Genomic DNA, 12,796 nt, shown 5'->3' with positions numbered 1-12,796 from the left:
TGTTACTTGCCCGAGATTTGATCGTCGGTATCCAATACCTAGTTCAATCTCGTTATCGGCAAGTCTCTTTACTCGTTCCGTAATGCATCATCCCGTAACCAACTCATTTGGTTACATTGCTTGCAAGGCTTATAATGATGTGCATTACCGAGAGGGCCCAGAGATACCTCTCCTACAATCGGAGTGACAAATCCTAATCTCGAAATACGCCAACCCAACATGTACCTTTGGAGACACCTGTAGTACTCCTTTATAATCACCCAGTTACGTTGTGATGTTTGGTAGCACCCAAAGTGTTCCTCCGGTAAACGGGAGTTGCATAATCTCATAGTTACAGGAACATGTATAAGTCATGAAGAAAGCAATAGCAACATACTAAACGATCAAGTGCTAGGCTAACGGAATGGGTCATGTCAATCACATCATTCTCCTAATGATGTGATCCCGTTAATCAAATGACAACTCTTTTGTCCATGGCTAGGAAACGTAACCATCTTTGATAAACGAGCTAGTTAAGTAGAGGCATACTAGTGACACTATGTTTGTCTATATATTCACACATGTATTATGTTTCCGGTTAATACAATTCTAGCATGAATAATAAACATTTATCATGATATAAGGAAATAAATAATAACTTTATTATTGCCTCTAGGGCATATTTCCTTCAGTCTCCCACTTGCACTAGAGTCAATAATTTAGTTCACATCGCCATGTGATTTAACACCAATATTCATATCTGTATATGATTAACATAGTTCACATCGTTATGTGACCAATACTCTAAGGGGTTACTAGAGTCAATAATCTAGTTCACATCGCTATGTGATTAACACCCAAAGTGTACTAAGGTGTGATCATGTTTTGCTCGTGAGAGAAGCTTAGTCAACGGGTCTGTCACATTCAGAGCCGTATGTATTTTGCAAACATTCTATGTCTTCAATGCTCTGCATGGAGCTACTCTAGCTTAATTGCTCCCAGTTTCAATATGTATCCAGTTTGAGACTTAGAGTCATCTGGATCAGTGTAAAAGTTTGCACCGATGTAACTTTTACAACAAACTCTTTTATCACCTCCATAATCGAGAAACATCTCCTTAGTCCTCACTAAGGATATTCTTGACCGCTGTCCAGTGATCTACTATTAGATCAAAATTGTATTCCTTTGTCAAACTCAGAGCAAGGTATACAATAGGTCTGGTTCACAGCATAGCATACTTTATAGAACCTATGACTGAGGCATAGGGAATGACTTTTCATTCTCTTTCTATTTTCTGCCATGGTCGGGTCTTGAGTCTTACTCAACGTCACACCTCGCAACACAGGCAAGAACTCCTTCTTTGACTGTTTCATTTTGAACTATTTCAAAAATTTATCAAGGTATGTATTCATTGAAAAATCTTATCAAGCGTCTTGATCTATCTATATAGATCTTGATGCTCAATGTGTAAGCAGCTTTACCGAGGTCTTTCTTTTAAAGAACTCCTTTCAAACACTCCTTTATGCTTTGCAGAATAATTCTACATTATTTCCGATCAACAATATGTCATTCACATATACTTATCAGAAATGTTGTAGTGCTCCCACTCACTTTCTTGTAAATACAGGCTTCACCGCAAGTCTGTATAAAACTATATGCTTTGACCAACTTATCGAAGCGTATATTCCAACTCTGAGATGCTTGCACCAGTCCATAGATGGATCGCTGGAGCTTGCATATTTTGTTAGCACCTTTAGGATTGACAAAACCTTCTGGTTGTATCATATACAACTCTTCTTTAATAAACCCATTAAGGAATGTAGTTTTGACATCCATTTGCCAAATTTCATAAAATGTGGCAATTGCTAACATGATTCGGACAGACTTTTAAGTATCGATACGAGTGAGAAAATCTCATTGTATTCAACACCTTGAACTTTGTCAAAAACCTTTTCGACAAGTCTAGCTTCGTAGATAGTAACACTACTATCAGCGTCCGTCTTCCTCTTGAAGATCCATTTATTTTCTATGGCTTGCTGATCATCGGGCAAGTCCACCAAAGTCCATACTTTGTTCTCATACATGGATCCCAACTCAGATTTCATGGCCTCAAACCATTTTGCGGAATCTGGGCTCATCATCGCTTCCTCATAGTTCGTAGGTTCATCATGGTCTAGTAACATGACTTCCAGAACACGATTACCGTACCACTCTGGTGCGGATCTTACTCTAGAAGACCTACGAGGTTTGGTAGCAACTTGATCTGAAGTTTCATGATCATCATCATTAACTTCCTCACTAATTGGTGTAGGAATCACTGGAACTGATTTCTGTGATGAACTACTTTCCAAAAAGGGAGAAGGTACAATTACCTCATCAAGTTCTACTTTCCTCCCACTCACTTCTTTCGAGAGAAACTTCTTCTCTAGAAAGGATCCATCTTAGCAACGAATATCTTGCCTTCGGATTTGTGATAGAAGGTGTACTCAACAATTAACTTTGGGTATTCTATGAAGACGCACTTTTCCGATTTGGGTTTGAGCTTATCAGGTTGAAACTTTTTCATATAAGCATCGCAACTCCAAACTTTAAGAAACGACGGCTTATGTTTACTGCTAAACCATAGTTCATACGGTGTCATCTCAACGGATTTAGATGGTGCCCTTTTAAACGTGAATGCAGCTGTCTCTAATGCACAGCCCAAAATGATAGTGGTAAAACCGATAAGAGACATCATAGATCGCACCATATCCAATAAAGTGCGGTTACGACATTCGGACACACCATAACGTTGTGGTGTTCCAGGTGGCGTGAGCTGTGAAACTATTCCACATTGTTTTAATTGAAGACCAAACTCGTAACTCAAATATTCGTCTCCGCGATCAGATCACAGAAACTTTGTTTTCTTGTTATGATGATTTTTCCACTTCACTCTGAAATTCTTTGAACCTTTCAATTATTTCAGACTTATGTTTCATCAAGTAGATATACCCATATCTGCTCAAATCATTTTGTGAAGGTCAGAAAATAACGATACTTGCCACGAGCATCAACACTCATTGGCTCGCATACATCGGTGTGTATTATTTCCAATAAGTCAGTAGCTTGTTCCATTGTTCCGGAGAACGGAGTTTTTAGTCATCTTGCCCAAAAGGCACGGTTCGCAAGCATCAAATGATTCATAACCAAGTGATTCCGAAAATCCATCTTTATGGAGTTTCTTCATGCGCTTTATACCGATATGACCCAAATGGTAGTGCCACAAATAAGTTGCACTATCATTATCAACTTTGCATCTTTTGGCATCAATATTATGAATATGTGTATTACTACGATCGAGATCCAACAAACTATTTTCATTGGGTGTATGACCATCAAAGGTTTTATTCATTTAAACAGAACAACAATTATTCTCTGATTTTAAATGAATAACCGTATTGCAATAAACATGATCAAATCATATTCATGCTCAACGCAAACACCAAATAACATTTATTTAGGTTCAACACTAATCTCGAAAGTATAGGGAGTGTGCGATGATGATCATATCAATCTTGGAACCACTTCCAACACACATCGTCACTTCACCCTCAACTAGTTTCTGTTTATTCTGTAACTCCTGTTTCGAGTTACTAATCTTAGCAACCGAACAAGTATCAAATACTCAGGGGTTATAAACACTAGTAAGGTACACATCAATAACATGTATATCAAATATACCCTTGTTCACTTTGCCATCCTTCTTATCCACCAAATATTCAAGGCATTTCCGCTTCTATGACCATTTCCTTTGCAGTATAATCACTCAGTTTCAGGCTTTGGTCCAGCTTTGGGCTTCTTCGCGGGAGTGACAACTTGCTTGCCATTCTGCTTGAAGTTCCCTTTCTTTCACTTTGCCCTTTTTCTTGAAACTAATGGTCTTGTCAATCATCAACACTTGATGCTCTTTCTTGATTTCTACCTTTGTTGATTTCAGCATCATGAAGAGCTCGGGAATCATTTTCGTCATCCCTTGCATTATAGTTCATCATGAAGTTCTACTAACTTGGTGGTGGTGACTAGAGAATTCTGTCAATCACTATCTTATCTGGAAGATTAACTCCCACTTGATTCAAGCGATTGCAGTACCCAGACAATCTGAGCATATGCTCACTAGTTGAGCGATTCTCCTCCATCTTTTAGCTATAGAACTTGTTGGAGACTTCATATCTCTCAACTCGGGTATTTGCTTGAAATATTAACTTCAACTTCTGGAACATCTCATATGGTCCATGACGTTCAAAACGTCTTTGAAGTCCTGATTCTAAGCCATAAAGCATGGTGCACAAAACTATCAAGTAGTCATCATATTGAGCTATCCAAATGTTCATAACGTCTGCATCTGCTCCCGCAATAGGTCTGTCACCTAGCGGTGCATCAAGGACATAATTCTTCTGTGCAGCAATGAGGATAAACCTCAGATCACGGATCCAATCCGCATCATTGCTACTAACATCTTTCAACACAATTTTCTCTAGGAACATATCAAAATAAACATATGAAAGCAACAACGCAAGCTATTGATCTACAACATAATTTGCAAAATACTACCAGGACTAAGTTCATGATAAATTAAAGTTCAATTAATCATATTACTTAAGAACTCCCACTTAGACAGACATCTCTCTAGTCATCTAAGTGATCACGTGGTCCAAATCAACTAAACCATGTCCGATCATCACGTGAGATGGAGTAGTTTCAATGGTGAACATCAGTATGTTGATCATATCTACTATATAATTCACGTTCGACCTTTCGGTCTCCGTGTTCCGAGGCCATATCTGTATATGCTAGGCTCGTCAAGTATGACCTGAGTATTCCGCGTGTGCAACTGTTTTGCACCCGTTATATTTGAACGTAGAGCCTATCACACCCGATCATCACGTGCTGTCTCAGCACGAAGAACTTTCGCAACGGTGCATACTCAGGGAGAACACTTCTTGATTATTAGTGAGAGTTCATCTTAAAATGCTACTGTCAATCAAAGCAAGATAAGATGCATAAAGGATAAACATCACATGCAATCAATATAAGTGATATGATATGGCCATCATCATCTCGTGCTTGTGATCTCCATCTTCGAAGCACCATCGTGATCACCATTGTCACCGGCGCGACACCTTGATCTCCATCGTAGCATCATTGTCGTTACGCCATCTATTGCTTCTACGACTATCGCTACCGCTTAGAGATAAAGTAAAGCATTTACAGGGCGTTTGCATTTCATACAATAAAGCGACAACCATATGGCTCCTGCCAGTTGCCGATAACTTTGGTTACAAAACATGATCATCTCATACAATAAAATATAGCATCACGTCTTGACCATATCACATCACAACATGCCCTGCAAAAACAAGTTAGACGTCCTCTACTTTGTTGTTGCAAATTTTACGTGGCTGCTACGGGCTTTAGCAAGAACCGTTCTTACCTACGCATAAAAACCACAAGGATAGTTCGTCAAGTTGGTGCTGTTTTAACCTTCGCAAGGACCGGGCATAGCCACACTCGATTCAGCTGAAGTGAGAGAGACAGACACCCGCCAGCCACCTTTAAGCACGAGTGCTCGTAACGGTGAAACTAGTCCCGCGTAAGCGTACGTGTAATGTCGGTCCGGGCCGCTTCATCTCACAATACCGCCGAACCAAAGTATGACATGTTGGTAAGCAGTATGACTTGTATCGCCCACAACTCACTTGTGTTCTACTCGTGCATATAACATCAACGCATAAAACCTGGGCTCGGATGCCACTGTTGGGGAACGTAGTAATTTCAAAAAATTTCCTACGCACACGCAAGATCATGTTGATGGTATAGCAACGAGATGGGAGAGTATTGTCCACGTACCCTCGTAGACCGTAAGCGGAAGTGTTATGACAACGCGGTTGATGTAGTAATACGTCTTCATGATCCGACCGATCCAAGCACCGAACGTACGACACCTCCGAGTTCAGCACACGTTCAGCTCGATGACGATCCCCGGGCTCCGATCCAGCAAAGCTTCGGGGATGAGTTCCGTCAGAACGACGGCGTGGTGACGATGATGATGTTCTACCGGCGCAGGGCTTCGCCTAAACTCCGCGACGATATGACCGAGGTGGAATATGGTGGAGGGGGGCACCGCACACGGCTAAGGAACGATCCGTAGATCAACTTGTGTCTCTATGGGGTGCCCCCCGCCCCCGTATATAAAGGAGGGAGGGGGGAGGAGCGGCCGGCCCCCTAGGGGTGCGCCTGGAGGAGTCCTACTCCCACCGGGAGTAGGACTCCCTCCTCTTGCCTTGGTGGAGATGGAAAGGGGGAAGGGGAAAGAGGAAAGGGGGGCGCCGCCCCCCCTTCCTTGTCCTATTCGGACTAGGGAAGGAGGGGGCGTGCGGCCTGCCCTGGCCGGCCCTCCTCTTCTCCCTCATGGCCCACTAAGGCCCATTAACCCCCGGGAGGGTTCCGGTAACCCCCCGGTGCTCTGGTAAAATCCTGATTTCACCCTGAACCATTCCGATGTCCAAACATAGGCTTCCAATATATCAATCTTTATGTCTCGACCATTTCGAGACTCCTCTTCATGTCCGTGATCACATCCGGGACTCCGAACAAACTTCGGTACATCAAAACTTATAAACTCATAATAAAACTGTCATCGTAATGTTAAGCATGCGGACCCTACGGGTTCGAGAACTATGTAGACATGACCTAGAACTATTCTCGGTCAATAACCAATAGCGGGACCTGGATGCCCATATTGGTTCCTACATATTCTACGAAGATCTTTATCGGTCAAACCGCATAACAACATACGTTGTTCCCTTTGTCACCGGTATGTTACTTGCCCGAGATTTGATCGTCGGTATCCAATACCTAGTTCAATCTCGTTACCGGCAAGTCTCTTTACTCGTTCCGTAATGCATCATCCCGTAACCAACTCATTTGGTTACATTGCTTGCAAGGCTTATAATGATGTGCATTACCGAGAGGGCCCAGAGATACCTCTCCCACAATCGGAGTGACAAATCCTAATCTCGAAATACGCCAACCCAACATGTACCTTTGGAGACACCTGTAGTACTCCTTTATAATCACCCAGTTACGTTGTGACGTTTGGTAGCACCCAAAGTGTTCCTCGGTAAACGGGAGTTGCATAATCTCATAGTTACAGGAACATGTATAAGTCATGAAGAAAGCAATAGCAACATACTAAACGATCAAGTGCTAGGCTAACGGAATGGGTCATGTCAATCACATCATTCTCCTAATGATGTGATCCCGTTAATCAAATGACAAATCTTTTGTCCATGGCTAGGAAACATAACCATCTTTGATAAACGAGCTAGTTAAGTAGAGGCATACTAGTGACACTATGTTTGTCTATGTATTCACACATGTATTATGTTTCCGATTAATACAATTCTAGCATGAATAATAAACATTTATCATGATATAAGGAAATAAATAATAACTTTATTATTGCCTCTAGGGCATATTTCCTTCAGTTGTTGCGTGCTAGCCAGCTGTCCTCACCCGCGCAGAAGCGGGTCATGAGTGATGTGAGGGAGGCCATGGATTTTGGTTTTTCCTGTCCCAGGTGCCGGGCAAGCCACTCGTCGCGGATATTATGCTTGAAGGCCGCGAGGGCCTCCGCATCCGGACAATCGACGATTTGGTTTTTCTTGGTTAAGAACCGTGTCTAGAATTGTCTGGCCGATTCGTCTGGCTGCTGAATTATGTGGCTTAGGTCATCAGCGTCTGGTGGTCGCACATACGTGCCCTGGAAGTTATCGAGGAATGCGGCTTCCAGGTCTTCCCAACTCCCAATTGACTCTGCTGGCAAACTGTTAAGCCAATGCCGGGCTGGTCCTTTAAGCTTGAGGGGGAGATATTTGATGGCGTGAAGATCGTCGCCGCGGGCCATGTGGATGTGAAGGAGATAGTCTTCGATCCAAACCGCGGGGTCTGTTGTGCCATCGTAAGATTCAATATTCATGGGTTTAAACCCTTCAGGGATTTGATGATCCATTACTTCATCTGTGAAGCATAATGGGTGTGCGGCGCCTCTGTACTGGGCGATATCACGGCGGAGCTCAAAAGAGCTTTGTCTATTTTGTTCGGCCCGGCCGGACTTACTGTGTCCGGCGCGACGGTTGTTGTCACGTATCATGGGGCGCCCACGCGATCCATAGATCGATCTTGATTGTCTTGCCTTATCCTCCAATATATCTCGCAAGTCCGGAGCGTTCCCCTGTGGCCTTGTGCTTTTCGGGCGATGCTGGGGTACGGTTCTAGTGAAGGGCCTAGAGGTCTCTCTGTCGCGACCACGGGGTGGTCGGTCAGCCGTATTGTCTCCTAGTGATGCGGGTTCATATGCTTCCTCCTCTAATCGGGGGAGCAGCTTGCGTTTAGGGTAGCTCTTGGAGGGGCGTTCGAGCTCATGCTCTTCGGCCGCGAGGACGTTTGTCCATCTGTCGGCTAGCAGATCTTGATCAGCTCTAAGCTGTTGCTGCTTCTTCTTGAGGCTATTCGCCGTGGCCATAAGCCTGCATTTAAAACACTCTTGTTCGACGGGATCCTCAGGCACGACGAATTCATTGTCGTCGAGGCTTGCCTCGTCTGCGGAGGGAGGCATATAGTCCTCGACCTCTTCTTCTGCCGCTCTCTCATGAGGGCTGGCGTCTCCGTCCTCCTGCGCTGCATCTTGCTAGAGTGGGTTGTCTTCGGCACTGTCCGGTGTATTATTATCTCCGGTGCCAGAATCTTCATTCTTGCTGTGGCGGGATTTAGAGCGGCGCCGCTGACGCCGGCGCTTGTGCTGTTTCTTGGAGGGGTCATCCTCCGCTGTTCCTTCGCCATTCCCATCATTTGGGATATCCACCATATATATGTCATATGATGAGGTGGCTTTCCAGTGCCCAGTGGGCGCTGGTTCTTGGCCTCTCCGGCATCGTCATCTGTACCATTGATGTCTTCGTAGTCGTAGTCTAGCATGTCGGTTAGATCGTCGACAGCGGCTACCAAGTGGGTGGTGGGTGGGCTTTGAATTTCTTCGTCGTCCACATCCCAACCGTCCTGGCCGCAGTTCGGCCAGGGCTCTCCTGATAACGAGAGACACTTTAGCGAACTCAAGATGTCGCCGAAAGGTGAGTGTTGAAAGATGTCCGCTGCGGTGAACTCCATGATCGGCGCCCAATCGGATTCGATTGGAGGGGGCGCGGGAGGTTCGGAGTCCGGCGAGGAGTCCGACACCTCGGAGTCACGAGCTTTATGAGGGACAAGGTCCGTGTTTGGTTCTATCGCCGTAGAGGTTGCAGCCCCCGAGGCGGTGTCTAGCCATCCGTCCTCAATCTGCGCAGCCGGCTCCGAATTGAAGATCAGAGCGGGTTCGAGTGCGGCCTCCAGGGTACTGTCCGGCTATAGAGCTAGATCATGCTCGCCGTGACAGTGCGGCATGCTCGGCTGTGGCTCGAATCCATCAAGGATCAAGTCCCCGCGGATGTCAGCCGTGAAGTTCAAACTTCCAAATCTGACCTGATGGCCAGGGGCGTAGCTTTCGATCTACTCCAGTTGGCCAAGCGAGTTGGCCCGCAGTGCGAAGCCGCCGAATACGAAGATCTGTCCAGGGAGGAAGGCCTCACCCTGGACTGTGTCGTTGATGACGATCGAAGAAGCCATCGAGCCTATCGGTGACGACACAGAGGAACTCTCAATGAAAGCACCAATGTCGGTGTCAAAACCGGCGGATCTCGGGTAGGGGGTCCCGAACTATGCGTCTAGGCGGATGGTAACAGGAGGCAAGGGACACGATGTTTTACCCAGGTTCGGGCCCTCTTGATGGAGGTAAAACCCTACGTCCTGCTTGATTGATATTGATGATGTGTGTTACAAGAGTGGATCTACCATGAGATCAAGGAGGCTAAACCCTAGAAGCTAGCCTATGGTATGATTGTTGTTCGTCCTATGGACTAAAGCCATCTGGTTTATATAGACACTGGAGAGGGCTAGGGTTACATAGAGTCAGTTACAATGGTAGGAAATCTACATATCCGTATCGCCAAGCTTGCCTTCCACGCCAAGGAAAGTCCCATCCGGACACGGGACGAAGTCTTCAATCTTGTATCTTCATAGTCTTGGAGTCCGGCCCATGATGATAGTTCGGCTATCCGGACACCCCCTAGTCCGGAACTCCCTCACCCTCTTTTTTGAATTGGTTATATTATCGATTTCTCATACAACTAAAAACCTATTTTATTACTTGTGTGATGTTTTCACGGGCCCATTCACTATACAACTTCAAATCTATGTAAAGCATCACATGTGTTTCCAATAATAATCTATTTATTAGTTCTATGATGTTTTCACGGTCCCATTCTCTATACATCTTCAAATCTGTGTAAAGCATCACATGTGATTTCAATAGTACTCTACTCCCTCCGTCCCACAATATAGGACGTTTTTACAAATTATGTTAGCTTGCAAAACGTCTTATATTATGGGACAGAGGGAGTATTTATTAGTAGTGTGATGTTTTCACGGGTTGAACCACATTAAGCCATCGAAGGTTTGCCCCGTCTTTTGTACAAGGTAAAACAAGTGGCGAAGTTGTTGTCACTTAGGAATGGAAATCATGTGCAATCAAGTTGGACACATATTTCTCATTTAGAACAACTGTCTAATGTGCGTTTATATGTCTTTTTATCATCCCGTTGCAACACACGGGCATTCAACTAGTTTACATAAAATGACAACTAGCATTCACATTTTTGTTTCTTCGAGATGTCAACATACTTTCCATCGGCCTCACCATTTTTTCGATGAGTACGAATACCTAGTCGTATTGAGGGTAAGTGCGGACTCCTTTGACCCTTTCTCCTTAAAAAGTGTCTAGAAACCTCTGGGACTCACGCCTCATTACACTGATGTAGGGGAGGAGGTTGTGAATAAGGTTGAAGCACGCCATAGGTACGTTCTCCTAAATCACAGGATTGCTTGATTGCCCCGTATCCCGTGAAAATATATACCAACTTACCGGATCCAACCGGCCATGTGTCGTCTTTGCGGCCGTTGACGTTCCCTTCGAGCAGCACGCCTTCCCCTACTCACTTTCACAATTGTCTTCATTTCCTAAAATCAATGGTGCATTAATTGTCGACATCGTTCCTCTCCCATTGTCGTCTGACCTCATCCTCAATTCCTCCCACGTGCCAGTTCCTCTCTGTTTTTGTTCCCGTGAGGCGTTATTTGGTTGTCAGGTGTCTCCCTCCCCTTCCGCATTGACATCTTGCCCTCTTCTACAACAATGCCGCCATGTCTCTTAGCCTCCTCCTTGGTGCGAAGTCAGAAAGAAAGAGAGGGGGATACATCTATACTACTATATAGTGTATCAGTTTTGAATTAGACCTAGAGTATCAATCTGTTGAAAATATGCCCTAGAGGCAATAATAAAATGATTATTATTATATTTCCTTGTTCATGATAATTGTCTATTATTCATCCTATAATTGTGTTATTCGGAAATCATAATACATGTGTGAATACATAGACCATAACATGTCCCTAGTGAGCCTCTAGTTGACTAGCTCGTTGATCAACAGATAGTCATGGTTTCCTGACTATGGACATTGGATGTCATTAATAACGGGATCACATCATTAGGAGAATGATGTGATGGACAAGACCCAATCCTAAGCATAGCACAAGATCATGTAGTTCGTTTGCTAGAGCTTTTCCAATGTCAAGTATCATTTCCTTAAACCATGAGATCGTGTAACTCCCGGATGCCGCAGGAGTGTTTTGGGTGTACCGAACGTCACAACGTAACTAGGTGACTATAAAGGTATACTACAGGTATCCCCGAAAGTATCTGTTGGGTTGACACGGATCGAGACTGGGATTTGTCACTCCGTATGACGGAGAGGTATCTCTGGGCCCACTCGGTAATGCATCATCATAATGAACTCAATGTGACCAAGTGTTTGGTCACGGGATCATGCATTACGGTACGAGTAAAGTGACTTGCCGGTAACGAGATTGAACGAGGTATTGGGATACCGACGATCAAATCTCGGGCAAGTAACGTACCGATTGACAAAGGGAATTGTATACGGGATTACTTGAATCCTCAACATCATGGTTCATTCGATGAGATCATCGTGGAACATGTGGGAGCCAACATGGGTATCCAGATCCCTCTGTTGGTTATTGGCCGGAGAGCTGTCTCGGTCATGTCTGCGTGATTCCCGAACCCGTAGGGTCTACACACTTAAGGTTCGGTGATGCTAGGGTTGTTGAGATATTAGTATGCGGTAACCTGAAAGTTGTTCGGAGTCCCGGATGAGATCCCAGACGTCACGAGGAGTTCTGGAATGGTCCGAAGGTGAAGAATTGTATATAGGAAGTCTAGTTTCGGCCACCGAGAAAGTTTCGGGGGTCACCGGTATTGTACCGGGACCACCGGAAGTGTCCCGGGGGTCCACCGGCTGGGGCCACCTATCCCGGAGGGCCCTGTGGGCTGAAGAGGGAAGGGATCCAGCCCCTGGTGGGCTGGTGCACCCCCTTTGGGCCTCCCCCTGCGCCTAGGGTTGGAAACCCTAGGGGTGGGGGGCGCCCCACTTGGCTTGGGGGGGGGGGGTAAGTTCCCGCCCTTGGCCGCCGCCCCCCTTAAGATTAGATCTCTAGGGGGCCGGCGCCCCCAGGGCCCCTATATAAAGAGAGGGAGGGAGGGTAGCCGCACCCTAGTCCCTTGCGCCTCCCTCATTCCCCGTAACACCTCTCCCTCTCACTGAGCTTGGCG

Source organism: Triticum aestivum, chromosome 7B, assembly GCF_018294505.1.
Source record: "Triticum aestivum cultivar Chinese Spring chromosome 7B, IWGSC CS RefSeq v2.1, whole genome shotgun sequence".
Taxonomy (NCBI): Eukaryota; Viridiplantae; Streptophyta; class Magnoliopsida; order Poales; family Poaceae; genus Triticum; species Triticum aestivum.
Note: the sequence above shows the minus strand (reverse complement) of the source record.